This window comes from Balaenoptera musculus, chromosome 20 (assembly GCF_009873245.2).
Source record: "Balaenoptera musculus isolate JJ_BM4_2016_0621 chromosome 20, mBalMus1.pri.v3, whole genome shotgun sequence".
Lineage (NCBI taxonomy): Eukaryota > Metazoa > Chordata > Mammalia > Artiodactyla > Balaenopteridae > Balaenoptera > Balaenoptera musculus.
In genome coordinates, this window is record NC_045804.1 from 27,536,334 (window position 1) to 27,551,383 (window position 15,050).

Genomic DNA, 15,050 nt, shown 5'->3' on the forward strand with positions numbered 1-15,050 from the left:
GCTTATAGCAGTTTTTAAACCTAAAATACAAAGGTGAAAAAGTCAAAAAGAAACTCTAATACAAAAGGAAAACTATTGTCTGCTAATTAAGGCTAGAGACAAAAGAATAATGCAATCTTAACCTAAAGAAGTTCATCTCTATTGAAGTTAAATTGTGAAAATTTCAGTCTTGAACATTGAATTCCCCTTTGATGACCACAAACCATTTCAAATGCACAGGGAGAATCTTTGAGAGCAAAGAGAGGAGATCAGAGGGAACCCACTGTCATGCGAAGACTAATTGCTTCAAGATCAGGAAGCCTGGAATCTGCTCTTGGTCCTGCTGTGAACTCACTTTGTGAAAATTTTGGGCCTCGGTTTCCTGCTGTGTAAGTTTACTTGTGTGGCATTCAGGTCTGATTAATATAAGAGATCATCAGGAAACAATGCAAAACTCACCTGGAACTTAAACAGGAGTCTCTCTTCCAGATCCTTGGTATTATTTCATGTGATGATCATGTAGAAGGCAGGTTTCAGGATCCTGGACAGAGCTATTTTGACTCAGGATGTAGGAAGGAGAAAGGAGCTTATCTGGTAGAGTAGAAAAAATCAGGGGATGAGAAAGAGTCTGGATGTCAAATATTTGGGAAACTGGCCTCAACTACCCCAGATGGAGTTTGTCACTGCACTCTTTGGGCTCCCATAGCACTTTAGAGTGATGTCTATGAGAACCCATGTTAACATCCCTGGAAAGATCATAAGCTTCTTAACGCAGAGCTCCTCGAGGTTTAATTCTCACCTGAGCCCTCTCTCTAGAGATTCCCATATCTAGTAATGTGTAATCACCCACTGGTGATTCTGACATACACTGGTGTTAAGGAGATTTTAAAAATAGAGTACATGTCTTATCAAGTGCCTGGCACCTAGTAGACTGCCAAGAAAGTGTGCTAAAAGAATACATGTGCTGAATAAATTAATGTGTTTCAGAAACTGCAATCCAGCACAAAAACTGACCTTAATAGGGTAAGTTACACTGGGAATCAGGAAAATTTCCATAGACTGTCACTACACCAAAGATGTTTTTAAATGAAGCCATGTAAGATCATCTGAGGTGACACCATGGTGAGAAGGTTGGAAGGTTACACTACTACAAATAAATATTCTTTGTCCTAGGGTGCAAGATCATTCTCCTTAACCAGATAAAAACAAGGGCACCGAACAGTCAGCTCTACCCACCATCAGAGCCTCCCATCAAGCCTCTTAGATAGCCTCAACCATCAGAGGGCAGACAGCAGAAGCAAGAAAAACTACAATCCTGCAGCCTGTGGAACAAAAACCACATTCACAGAAAGACAGACAAAATGAAAAAGCAGAGGAATATATACCAGATGAAGAAACCAGATAAAACCCGAGGAAAACAATTAAATGAAGTGCAGATAGGCAACCTTCCAGAAAAAGAATTCAGAATAATGATAGTGAATATGATCCAGGACCTCAGAAAAAGAATTGAAGCAAAGATCGAGAAGATGCAAGAAATGTTTAACAAAGACCTAGACGAATTAAAGAACAAACAAACAGAGATGACCAATACAATAACTGAAAAGAAAACTACACTAGAAGGAATCAATAGCAGAATAACTGAGGCAGAAGAACGGATAAGTGACCTGGAAGACAGAATGGTGGAATTCACTGCTGTGGAACAGACTAAAGAAAAAAGAATGAAAAGAAATGAAGACAGCCTAAGAGACCTCTGGGACAACATTAAATGCAACAACATTTGCATTATAGGGGTCCCAGAAGGAGAAGAGAGAGAAAGGACCAGAGAAAATATGTGAAGAGATTATAGTCGAAAACTTCCCTAACATGGGAAAGGAAATAGCCACCCAAGTCCAGGAAGCACAGAGAGTCCCATACAGGATAAACCCAAGGAGAAACACGCCGAGACACATAGTAATCAAATTGGCAAAAATTAAAAACAAAGAAAAATTATTGAAAGCAGCAAGGGAAAAATGATAAATAACATACAAGGGAACTCCCATAAGGTTAACAGCTGATTTCTCAGCAGAAACTCTACAAGCCAGAAGGGAGTGGCATGATATACTTAAAGTGATGAAAGGGAAGAACCTACAACCAAGATTACACTACCAGCAAGGATCTCATTCAGATTCCATGGAGAAATCAAAAGCTTTAGAAACAAGCGAAAAGTTAAGAGAATTCAGCACCACCAAACCAGCTCTACAACAAATGCTAAAGGAACTTCTCTAAGTGGGAAACACAGGAGAAGAAAAGGACCTACAAAAACAAACCCAAAACAATTAAGAAAATGGTCATAGGAACATACATATTGATAATTACCTTAAACGTGAATGGATTAAATGCTCCAACCAAAAGACACAGGCTTGCTGAATGGATACAAAAACAAGACCCATATATATGCTGTCTACAAGAGACCCACTTTAGACCTAGGGACACATACAGACTGAAAGTGAGGGGATGGAAAAAGATGTTCCATGCAAATGGAAATCAAAAGAAAACTGGAGTAGCTATACTCATATCAGATAAAATAGACTTTAAAATAAAGAATGTTACAAGACACAAGGAAGGACACTACATAATGATCAAGGGATCAATCCAAGAAGAAGATATAACAATTATATATGCACCCAACATAGGAGCACATCAATATATAAGGCAACTGTTAACAGCTAAAAAAGAGGAAATCGACAGTAACACAATAATAGTGGGGGACTTTAACACCTCACTTACACCAATGGACAGATCATCCAAAATGAAAATAAATAAGGAAACAGAAGCTTTAAATGACACAATAGACCAGATAGATTTAATTGATATTTATAGGACATTCCATCCAAAAACAGTAGATTACACTTTCTTCTCAAGTGCACATGGAACATTCTCCAGGATAGATCACATCTTGGGTCACAAATCAAGCCTCAGTAAATTTAAGAAAATCGAAATCATATCAAGCATCTTTTCTGACCACAACGCTATGAGATTAGAAATGAATTACAGGGAAAAAAACGTAAAAAACACAAACACATGAAGCCTAAACAATACGTTAGTAAATAACCAAGAGATCACTGAAGAAATCAAAGAGGAAATAAAAAAATACCTAGAGACAAATGACAATGAAAACACGACGACCCAAAACCTATGGGATGCAGCAAAAGCAGTTCTAAGAGGGAAGTTTATAGCTATACAAGCCTACCTAAAGAAAAAAGAAAAATCTCAAGTAAACAATCTAACCTTACAACTAAAGGAATTAGAGAAAGAAGAACAAACAAAACCCAAAGTTAGCAGAAGGAAAGAAATCATAAAGATCAGAGCGGAAATAAATGAAATAGAAACAAAGAAAACAATAGCAAAGAGCAATAAAACTAAAAGCTGGTTCTTTGAGAAGATAAACAAAATTGATAAGCCATTAGCCAGACTCATCAAGAAAAAGAGGAAGAGGACTCAAATCAATAAAATCAGAAATGAAAAAGGAGAAGTTACAACAGACACCGCAGAAATACAAAACATCCTAAGAGACTACTACAGGCAACTCTATGCCAATAAAATGGACAACCTGGAAGAAATGGACAAATTCTTACAAAGGTATAACCTGCTAAGACTGAACCAGGAAGAAACATAAAATATGAACAGACCAATCAGAAGCACTGAAATTGAAACTGTGATTAAAAATCTTCCAACAAACAAAAGTCCAGGACCAGATGGCTTCACAGGTGAATTCTATCAAACATTTAGAGAAGAGCTAACACCCATCCTTCTCAAACTCTTCCAAACAATTGCAGAGGAAGGAATACTCCCAAACTCATTCTATGAGGCCACCATCACCCTGATACCAAAACCAGACAAAGATACTACAAAAAAAGAAAATTACAGACCAATATCACTGATGAATATAGATGCAGAAATCCTCAACAAAATACTAGCAAACGGAATCCCACAACACAGTAAAAGGATCATACACCACGATCAAGTGGGATTTATCCCAGGGATGCAAGGATTCTTCAATATACGTAAATCAAACAATGTGATACACCATATTAACAAATTGAAGAATAAAAACCATATGATCATCTCAATAGATGCAGAAAAAGCTGTTGACAAAATTCAACACCCATTTATGATAAAAACTCTCCAGAAAGTGGGCATAGAGGGAACCTAGCTCAACATAATAAAGGCCATATACAACAAACCCACAGCAAACATCATTCTCAATGGTGAAAAACTGAAAGCATTTCCTCTAAGATCAGGAACGAGACAAGGATGTCCACTCTCCCCACTATTATTCAACATAGTTTTGGAAGTCCTAGTCATGACAATCAGAGAAGAAAAAGAAATAAAAGGAATACAAATTGGAAAACAAGAAGTAAAACTGTCACTGTTTGCAGGTGACATGAGAATCCTAAAACTGCCACCCGAAAACGACTAGAGCTAATTAATGAATTTGGTAAAGTTGCAGGATACAAAATTAATGCACAGAAATCTCTTGCATTCCTATACACTAATGATGAAAAATCTGAAGGAGAAATTATGGAAACACTCCCATTTACCATTGCAACAAAAAGAATAAAATACCTAGGAATAAACATACCTAAGGAGACAAAAGACCTGTATGCAGAAAACTATAAGACATTGATGAAAGAAATTAAAGATGATACCAACAGATGGAGAGATATACCATGTTCTTAGATAGGAAGAATCAATATTGTGAAAATGACTATACTTCCCAAAGCAATCTACAGATTCAATGCAATCCCTATCAAATTACCAATGGCATTTTTTACGGAACTAGAACAAATCATCTTAAAATTTGTATGGAGACACAAAAGACCCCGAATAACCAAAGCAGTCTTGAGGGGAAAAAACGGAGCTGGAGGAATCAGACTCCCTTACTTCAGACTATACTACAAAGCTACAGTAATCAAGACAATATGGTACTGGCACAAAAACAGAAACATAGATCAATGGAACAAGATAGAAAGTCCAGAGATAAACCCACGCACCTATGGTCAAGTAATCTATGACAAAGGAGGCAAAGATATACAATGGAGAAAAGACTGTCTCTTCAATAAGTGGTGCTGGGAAAACTGGACAGCTGCATGTAAAAGAATGAAATTAGAATACTCCCTAACACCATACAAAAAATAAACTCAAAATGGATTAGAGACCTAAATGTAAGACTGGGCACTATAAAACTCTTAGAGGAAAACATAGGAAGAACACTCTTTGACATAAATCACAGCAAGATCTTTTTTGATCCACCTCCTAGAGTAATGGAAATAAAAACAAAAATAAACAAATGGGACCTAATGAAACTTCAAAGCTTTTGCACAGCAAAGGAAACCATAAACAAGACGAAAAGACCATCCTCAGAATGGGAGAAAATATTTGCAAATGAATCAACGGACAAAGGATTAATCTCCAAAATATATAAACAGCTCATTCAGCTCAATATTAAAGAAACAAACAACCCAATCCAAAAATGGGCAGAAGACCTAAATAGACATTTCTCCAAAGAAGACATACAGACGGCCACGAAGCACATGAAAAGATTCTTAACATCACTAATTATTAGAGAAATGAAAATCAAAACTGCAATGAGGTATCACCTCACTCCTGTTAGAATGGGCATCATCAGAAAATCTACAAACAACAAATGCTGGAGAGAGTGTGGAGAAAAGGGAACCCTCCTGCACTGTTGGTGGGAATGTAAATTGATACAACCACTATGGAGAACAATATGGAGGTTCCTTAAAAAACTGAAAATAGAATTACCATATGACCCAGCAATCCCACTACTGGGCATATACCCAGAGAAAACCGTAATTCAAAAAGACACATGCACCCGAATGTTCATTGCAGCACTATTTACAATAGCCAGGTCATGGAAGCAACCTAAATGCCCATCGACAGAAGAATGGAGAAAGAAGTTGTGGTACATATATACAGTGGAATATTACTCAGCCATAAAAAGGAACGAAATTGAGTCATTTGTTGAGAAGTGGATGGATCTAGAGACTGTCATACAGAGTGAAGTAAGTCAGAAAGAGAAAAACAAATATTGTATATTAACGCATGTATGTGGAACCTAGAAAAATGGTACAGATGAACTGGGTTGCAGGGCAGAATTTGAGACACAGATGTAGAGAACAAACGTATGGACACCAAGGGGGGAAAACTGCGGTGGCGTGGGGATGGGATGCCCTGAATTGGGCGATTGGGATTGACATGTATAGAGTGATGTGTATAAAATTGGTGACTGACTAAAAAAAAACAAAAACAAAAACAAAAAAAACTAGGACACCAAAAAGAGAAGGATATAAACCTTGGAGCTTACGAGCGTTTTCCCCACAACTAAGATGGAAGAAGAGGTCAGGTGTTATCCAAAATGAAGCCTCAGACCTTCCTGCCCATATCATTCTTTAATTAGTATTTATTTAGACCATTCCACTGCTGCATGATCTTTTAGGATTCTTTTAAGAATCTGACCTACCGTCACTAAGCTCTGTCTTACACTCTCCCTATAAGGAAGTTGAGAATCAGAAGAAAAGAATCACATCAAATTGAACCCAATGATACAGTTATGGCTAACTATATTTATACAATTAACAGCCCCTTCAAGGAGATTGTCCTGCTGATCCAGGAATCACTACTAGTTTTTCTTGGGCCATGGCTTTACAGTGCATGCTATGCTATTTTACCTATCATGAAGGGGCTGGCAGTCCACAAATCACCTGAGGGCAGGATCACACTGTGAAGTGACGAGTAGATGATTTCTGTAAGTTAATGTGCCTTCCTATGGCTGTGCTGTCATTAAAACACTGGGTCAAATCAAGTAAGTCCATCAAGGTGCTATAAAACATGCATGCAAAAAGAATGGATTGTTAAGAATAATAAAACCATCCATAAAAGCTATGAAATAAATCAGTTGTCCTTTCAGGCATGGAAAACCAAACACCACGTACATCCAATGTATTATATATGCTGTAAGCACACATATATTATATATGAGCACTTATTGATGTACTCGGAGAAGCACAAGGTGATGAAGGTGTTTGCATCATAGAAGAATTTTCTATCAAGGAGGCATTGGCACATTGACTGAAACAATGTTTTAGCCTCTGATCAATGGCTTTGCCAAGGACAATCCCTCTGGTGAATACTTCTCCTGGAGAACATGCATATCCCTAAAAGGATGATTCACAATACGAAATACAGAAAGACTTACACTTACATCATGAAAAATGTTCTCAAGTAGGTAGCTCTAAGATGTTCTAAAGGGATTCTTTGCTTTCCTCTAAAACCATGTTTTTAATCTCAGATCATGGGGAAAAAAATGTACCCCCAATCTTCAGGCCAAATAACGAACGAGTTAGGAGGTAAACATCTTTCCCTCCTTTCCTCCCATCTTCTTGCCCTCTCTCCCTTCCTTCTACCCTTCCTCCTTCCCTTCCTCCCCACATTAATTTCTTCCCCTCCAGCTCCCTCCCAAATTTTTTTTTGGAAGTGCATTTTCATATCAGATGCTCCTCTGCACACTGTATTAGCAATGCCAGCATTCTTAGTGAGCATTTGCTTATGTAAGAAGAGTTGCAGATACAAATGAGCTACCACTCCTACCCTCAGAGAGTTCACCATCTTCTGTCAAAAAATCATGTGTAGGCAGTTAATGATAACGCCAGTAAGAATGAAACGGGTAATTTAAAAGAGAATATAAGCAAAGGAAAGAATGACTAATTCCAACTCTTAAGACTTTTGGAAAGTATATTGTACAAGATGGCATTTGAATTTTGACTGAGGAATAGAATTTTCATCAGTAGGGGAGTAGGAAAAACATCTCCAGCTAGGAAATAGCGTGTGAAAGACCTGGAGAAGAGAAAGGCAGTGGTTACACTCAGTCTTCTCTATGGAGCACCATGGCATTGCTGGTGTTCACATGAGTCTCTGGAATGGAAATGCTTCCTCCTCCTTCTAGCAAAAAGAATAGGAGCTAGTCCAAAGAGTGACTTGGAACCTTAGTCATAGAGTTTTGTCAGCTTCATTAGTTACCCACGTGTGGGGAGGGGACTCCCCCACAAACTGTCTTGAATTCCTAACAATTCAATATTCTCTCCTTTCTAGTGCTTGTTGTTAACCCAGGGGCCTAAAACCAGGGGAATTCAAGAACAGCACCCCAAATCATTGTTCCCTCAGACACTATCAAGCCCATCCTGCTAGGCTCATGCTAAATTTACTGTGTTTTATTCCTCAGAGGCTTCTTTGCCTCTCCTTTCTATCTGCCTTCTATCAGGACATCTCCAGCATTTAGGTATCTCAGTACATGTCAGAAATCCAAATGTAGAAAAGGATTTAAGTTTTCTTGCAAGGGTATCTTGAGTCCTGAACAACAAATATTATTTGTGGTGTTATCTGGATCTGGCTCATTCTGGATTTGCAAGAGTCAATTGTTAAATATTCAGGAGTTTTATGAGCTGGTTGATATCATATTGGTACCTTGAAATTGATCAGAATGGGAGTATTGATACCGTGGAAATTGGCAAGGGCCCCAAGATCACGGATCTTATTTTCAGAGAACCAGTTGTTAGATTTTTACCAGTACCATACTGAATATTTGGCTCTTAAGAGTCCCCAGATATTCCACACCAGTTAGCTAAGACCACAAAAATGGCTTTCAGAGGATTATCACCTTATTCCATAAACCAATGGAATGTTAGTGTCCAGGGAAGTTTGTTGGGAGATGGCTATCAACAATCGTGCTGATCATAAACCCACTGTCAAGACTGCGCATGCTGCAGAGGAAAGAGGAGAAGCATTGAAGAACAGCATCTAAGAATGCTAGCTCTATTCCTTATTGACTATTTGATTTATAGAAGTTTATGTCTCTGTATTTTGTTTCTCTTATCTGAAAAATAAGGGATTTAATACTTATGTAACAGAGTTAAAGATTAAATAAGATGATATTTGAAGGCACTTAGAATAATGTATAGAACAGAGTAAGCACCCAATAAATAACTTTGGTGACAGACTAATGTAAGTTTAAATTCTAGTACTACTACATCCTGGCTTGTATAATCTTGTTAACGTTATCTAACTTCTCTGGTCTTCTGTTTCTTCATATAAAGAGTAGCATTAAATACTTCACAGGGTGTAGTGAATTGGGTAGTCGGCATTCAGCATCCTTCTGGGCTCCTCAGTATTGCAGAGGCTGGAAAGGTAAAAACTACACTTCCCAGATGCCCTTTCAGCTAGTATTCAGAAGTGAATTACGTTCTACCAATAAGATGCACCTGTGTAGGATTTGGAATGCAGATGCAAGGCAGAAACCAAATGTTCATTTCTGGCTTGTGTTGTTGTTAAGTATGGTTGTGGAGACACTGGGCTTTTCTTCAACAGAGTTCCATTGTTCATGACTGGCTGTGGGGGTTTTGAGAGGCAATTGTGCTGGCTGGAGTGGTCCTCTGGTTCCACTCCTTCTGACTGTGGCAGCAGGAGCAGCTCCCCTCGTTTCCACAATGCTGTTCTCGGGATCATTCCTGAAAACCCAGCCTACAGTCCTCCAGTGATGTTTCAAGCTGTGTTAAATAACTTTAAGTGACCAAACAGGTGTTTGTGCTCTGCAACTGAACCTTGACTGATAAACAGAGTTTGGGAAGGATTTTATAGGCACGTAGGACAATGAGTCTAAAAATGTCTGACATGAAACAGGTTCCTAATTAATGTGTGTCCCCTTTTCTTTTCATATTCATCAACCCTCCTTTCCCTGTGGAAGAAAAAGACCCAGCTCACCATGGCTTGTAATCAGCATAATTTGTTTTATGACCTTTCTGTGCATACTGTGGGAGAAATGTGTATTCATTCCCTGGAAAGCCAGACCACTGTTCTAAGTCTGTTTTTATATATGTAAATCCTCAAAGGATGCTAAGCAATGTTAAAAGACTGTGGCTTTCATGGACAGAACTATACAGTAGCTGCTGAACTTGGGAGATAAGCCCATTCCTTCTGGAAATTGACAGAAGATGGCATTGCTTGGAAAAGTTTCCCATGGACTCCAAGAGTCAGTTTTGTGTTCATTTATGACCCTAGTCCTAGTGGAGGTAGTGTCCAACCCCAACACTTATTTGTTAGTTCCATTTTTAAAATTGCCATCGTAGCATCTACTCTGGGAGTAATTATTTTTAAAAAATCCAAAACTCACTTTTCCTTTCTCCGTTCTGTTATTCAAGTCCTTTTCAAGTTATTTCTTAAGCAATAATAATTGTTTCAGCAATTAAAATATCAGGAGGTGAGCAGAGCTGATTAGAATAGACTCTGACCACAAGCGCCACAAATATCAAATGAGAGAGAGCTGGATTCTTAAGTATGACCTCATTATTAACATGGTGTATTATATTAACCTAGTTCCAAATGTAAAATATGCTGAAAACGCTGATATTAAGCTCTTCCTTGTTTTGTTTATGGCACCTCTGGCAACTGCTCACTATTAGAGCTAAAAGTTGTTAAAAGTATTACAAAACAAAAGCCTGAAAAAATAAAATGTAGATGTGAGTTGAAATAGCACTATAACATGAAACTCAGTGTCTGCTTCTATCATTCCTATAGCCTGTCTACTATACCTAAGGATGTTGCATCATGCCCTTGTTGGCATGTCTCCACAGTTCCCCTTGAGCATCCTGTATTAGTGGGGTGAGAGGTACTCAGAGTGAGGAGGGTGGTTTTAATCTGTGTCTGGATTTTAGACAGAGCCATGGTATCATTACACGGGTATACAAGTTACCATGAATGAACTTAACACTTACAACAATTGATCAACAAATACTTTTGATCCTAAAAGTCGTTTATGCTCTGCTCATAGCTCACTGTCCTTCCTTGTGTAGACAGCTTTATGTAATAGGGAAGAGTGCTGTACAGATCTGTTTTCTATTCCATACTCCACCACTTCAAGCTTTGTGTCACAGACACGTCTCTCAGGCCCTCTTCATTGGTCTTTTTCACTTTTTAAAATTTTTTCAACTTAAAAAAATGATTTACATACAATAAAACTCCCCTTTTTTTTTGGGGGGGTGTATAGTACAATGAGTTTTAACACATGTGTGGATTTGTGTAACCACCATTAAAATCAGGATACATAACAATTCCATCATCTCCGATACCTCCCTCATGTAGCCCCTTTGTACTCAAATGCTCCTGCTCTACTCTCTGCCACTTTTTACCCCTGGAAACCATTGTTCTCCATCTCTATAGTCTTGTCTTTTCCATAACATCATATAAATGAAGTACAATAAGTAACTTTCTGACACTGGTTTCCTTTGCTTAGTGTAATATATTTGAGATTCATCCATGTTGTTGCATGCATCAGCAGTTCATTTCTTTTTATTGCTGAGTAGTATTCCATTGTATGGGTGTAGCACAGTTTGTTCATCCATTTATCCATTGAAGGACATTAGGTTGTTTTCAGTTATTACGGATAATGCTCTTATAAACACTCATGTACAGCTTTTTGTGTGAACATAATTTTTCATTTCTCTAGTGCAGAATTTTTCAACCACCATACTATTAATTATTAAATGGACTTTTAAGTGGGGTAATTATTTGATGTAGGAGGCTGTCCTGTCCATTGCAGATGTTTAGCAGCATTGCTGGATTTACCCATTAGATACCAGTAGTGTCCATTGACCCAGTGTGACAACCAAAACCAAAAACATCTCCTTACATTGCCAAATGCCCCTTGGGGGGCAAAATCACCTCCATTTGAGAAAAAATGCTCTAGGGTAAAAACTCATAAGAGGGATTGCTGTTCAATATAGTAAGTATATGTTTAAAAGAAACTGTTTTTCAAGGTGTCTGTACCATTTTGCATTCCTACCAGGAATGCATAAAAGTTCTAATTGCTCCACATCTTTGTCAGCACTTGGTATTATCAGGTTTCTGAAATTTTAGCCATTCTAATAGTTGGGTTCTTCCTTCATTTTAAAATAAGAGAAACAATGCAATACTGTGGCAGATATTAGTACAGCTCACCAGTTCTGTGACTCTTGTCACTTGAGAAATTTCATTTCCTGTTCCCCTTAAGGTGCATTTGACTATGGGAATTGCTTTGGCCAAAAACTGGAAGTGAGGAGGGTCACTTCAGGGTAGCCACACAGAAGAGTTGATGCATTCTTCTCTTTCTTCCCTTTTCTCAGCTTTGGCAACCGGTTACATTCCAAATGGTGAGGACTTCGTCAGCCAATGTCTTTGAGTGAGAATGACATGGAAGGGTTCCCTGCCAAACCTCAAGTGGACATGAGGTATTAGCAAGAAACAAACCTTTGTCATTCAAAGCCACTGCTATTTTGAGATTGTTTGTTACCTCATCATATGCAGCCTAGCTTGACTAAAACCAGTTCCTATGTGCTTATTATAAGCATTTATGAAATAAATGTGGTTAATGCATTTAAGTACAGTTCTTGCCTCAAAATAAGTGCTCAGTAAATGATTGCTATTATTATAACCATTTACTCTTCCCTGACCATACTACTGCATGGTGATCCTTCTATTTATAAACTCACAGTTTTTATTCTCTGTAGTGTATTAACAGAACTACTTCAGCTCCTTCAAGGTACCCTGAGAATAGGCTGGTGTCAAAGAGTCAGACTGAAGCAAGCATACATCTCATTGGCCACCTGTCCCTCAGGTGTGCTGGTACACCATCCAGGGTTCAGGACACAGCATTACTGTGACACTGCAAATACATTGTTTTAGTATCGAGTCATTTTAAAACCTGTCTCCTACATATCATTGTCTGTTGTGAAAGTCTTTAATTAGTCAGTTAAACTTTTCACATTTTCTGTCTACTTGTCCATTTCCCAAGAATGTAGAGAGGTAACAAGGTATAAAAACACAGTGGTTCCCAAAGTTGGTGGTACATGAGAATTGCTTGCAGAAATTTGAAAATTCTGAATCCAAGACTTATTCCCACGGGGATTTCAAAGCCATAGATCCAGGGTAAGGCCTAGGACTTAGTGTAGGTTGAGCTTCTACTTACAATAGCCTTTGATCTGATATCTTCTATAACCCAAACATTTCTTTGATTACCCAACAAGATTGTTGCAAGATTTGAGGACCCTCTGGTTTTACCAGGATTTTAATGCATGATACGGGCCCAATAAATGTTTTTCAAATTTATAAATGTTCATTCACTGAGCACAGGGTGCTCTGCCTGAGTGAGAGTCTCATTAATTCAGGTTTGAACTTCATGCTATGAGGAATATTCTTTTTACAAATATTCTTATGTATAGCTCTGCTTATTTTATCAGGATAAACCACTAGAATTGGAATCATTAGGGATTCCAGTTTTACAAATAGTTGCACAAGCCTTCTAAGTGGTCTCCCTATCTCCATTCTCTCCCTCCTCTACTCATCTTCTTTACTGCTGCCAAGACTATCTTTCTAACACATAGATTTTTTTCCTCTCCCTCTCCCATTTGACTAAACCTATGAGGGGATCCCTGTTCAAGTTGGTGGTACTGAGCACACCTTTACCTCTCCTCAACTTCCTAATATTATTAAAATGAACAAAGAGATATAAAGAAAAGAATGAAATCAATTAAAGCTCTGGAATATAGGAATGAACAGAAATCTTGAGGAGTTTCTGAATAATAAAGAACAAATAAGACAGGTTTGGCAGGAAATGAAGACTAGAGAACAGAGAGACCTAAAGGAGACCAAAGAAAATCTCTCTGCAGAGAGGAGAGCCAATTGCTTCCAGCAGAATCCTGGAGGCATTCCACATGGACATCAACAAGTATGAGGAGCAGGAATGGAATGCAAAGAATCTCCCGAAATCCATGTTAGAGAGAGGAATTTTTTTTTTTTTTAAAGGCAGTAACACAAGTAGAGGAGTGAAATTCACTCCAGCTGGTACTCCTTGAGTGATGGTGTATTGACTATGTCATTTATATTCTGTATTCTGATGCTTTGACATCTGGGTCCTTGTTGATCTGGGGACTCTCTCTCCCAAGGTTAGCCAATTCTTAGATAGTAAACAACTTGCCTGTGAGTATGCTTTTCATATGCAAACCAACTAATCCATAGTCTATACCTCTACCACCTCCTTTATTGGACTCTCACACTCAGGGTCACTATCAATCTGCTCTAGTCACACCATGGCCAGGTACCAGACAACTAGGAATAACCCTTATGCTCAAGAACCTGCTGAATTTATTCAAACTACTCAATCTTCAGTCTTACCTTGACTCCTTGGTTCCTTCCCATGGAAACCATAATAAGGGCTCTTGCCCACAGTTCTCTCCTTCCTATCTCCTTCCTGGCAGACCTTGGTGCTCCCCCATATAGCTCCCCATCATGTGGCATGCCCCCTCCCCTTGGGAACTGTGAATAACAAACTATCTTTTCAATGGCATTTATCTCCTTACTGTAGTTTTCTATTAATACACTATATTTTAGACAGAAGACTTTCTTACTGTGGTACTCCTGGTGTTCTGAAATTGACTGCCAACTCCCTACTCAATCTCTGATAGAAAACTCTGCTTAGGGCTTCCCTGGTGTCACAGTGGTTGAGAATCTGCCTGCTAATGCAGGGGACAAGGGTTCGAGCCCTGGTCTGGGAAGATCCCACATGCCACGGAGCAACTAGGCCCGTGAGCCACAGCTACTGAGCCTGCGTGTCTGGAGCTTGTGCTCTGCAACAAGAGAGGCCGTGATAGTGAGAGGCCTGCACACTGTGATGAAGAGTGGCCCCCGCTTGCCGCAACTAGAGAAAGCCCTTGCACAGAAACGAAGACCCAACACAACCAAAAATAAAAAAATAAGCAAATAAATAAATAAATAATAAAAATAAAAGGAATTCCTTTAAAAAAAAAAAACCCTGCTTATTGGCATATCCAGTAGGTTTAAGAAATAAAAAATAAATAAGTAGATAAAAGACCTATGTAGAAGCATGATTTTTAAAAAGTTAGATGTGTGCTTCCCTGGTGGTCCAGTTGGTAAGACTCTGTGCTCCCAGTGCAGGGGGCCAGGGTTTGATCCCTGGTCGGGGAGCT

The 15,050-nt window shown here is 38.6% G+C and overlaps 1 protein-coding gene across 3 annotated transcripts in view; it reads right to left on the minus strand.

Annotated features, from left to right (window-relative positions):
- CA10 (carbonic anhydrase 10) overlaps positions 1-15,050 on the minus strand; it is a 599,631-nt gene that overhangs the window by 272,517 nt on the left and 312,064 nt on the right. The window lies entirely within an intron of this gene.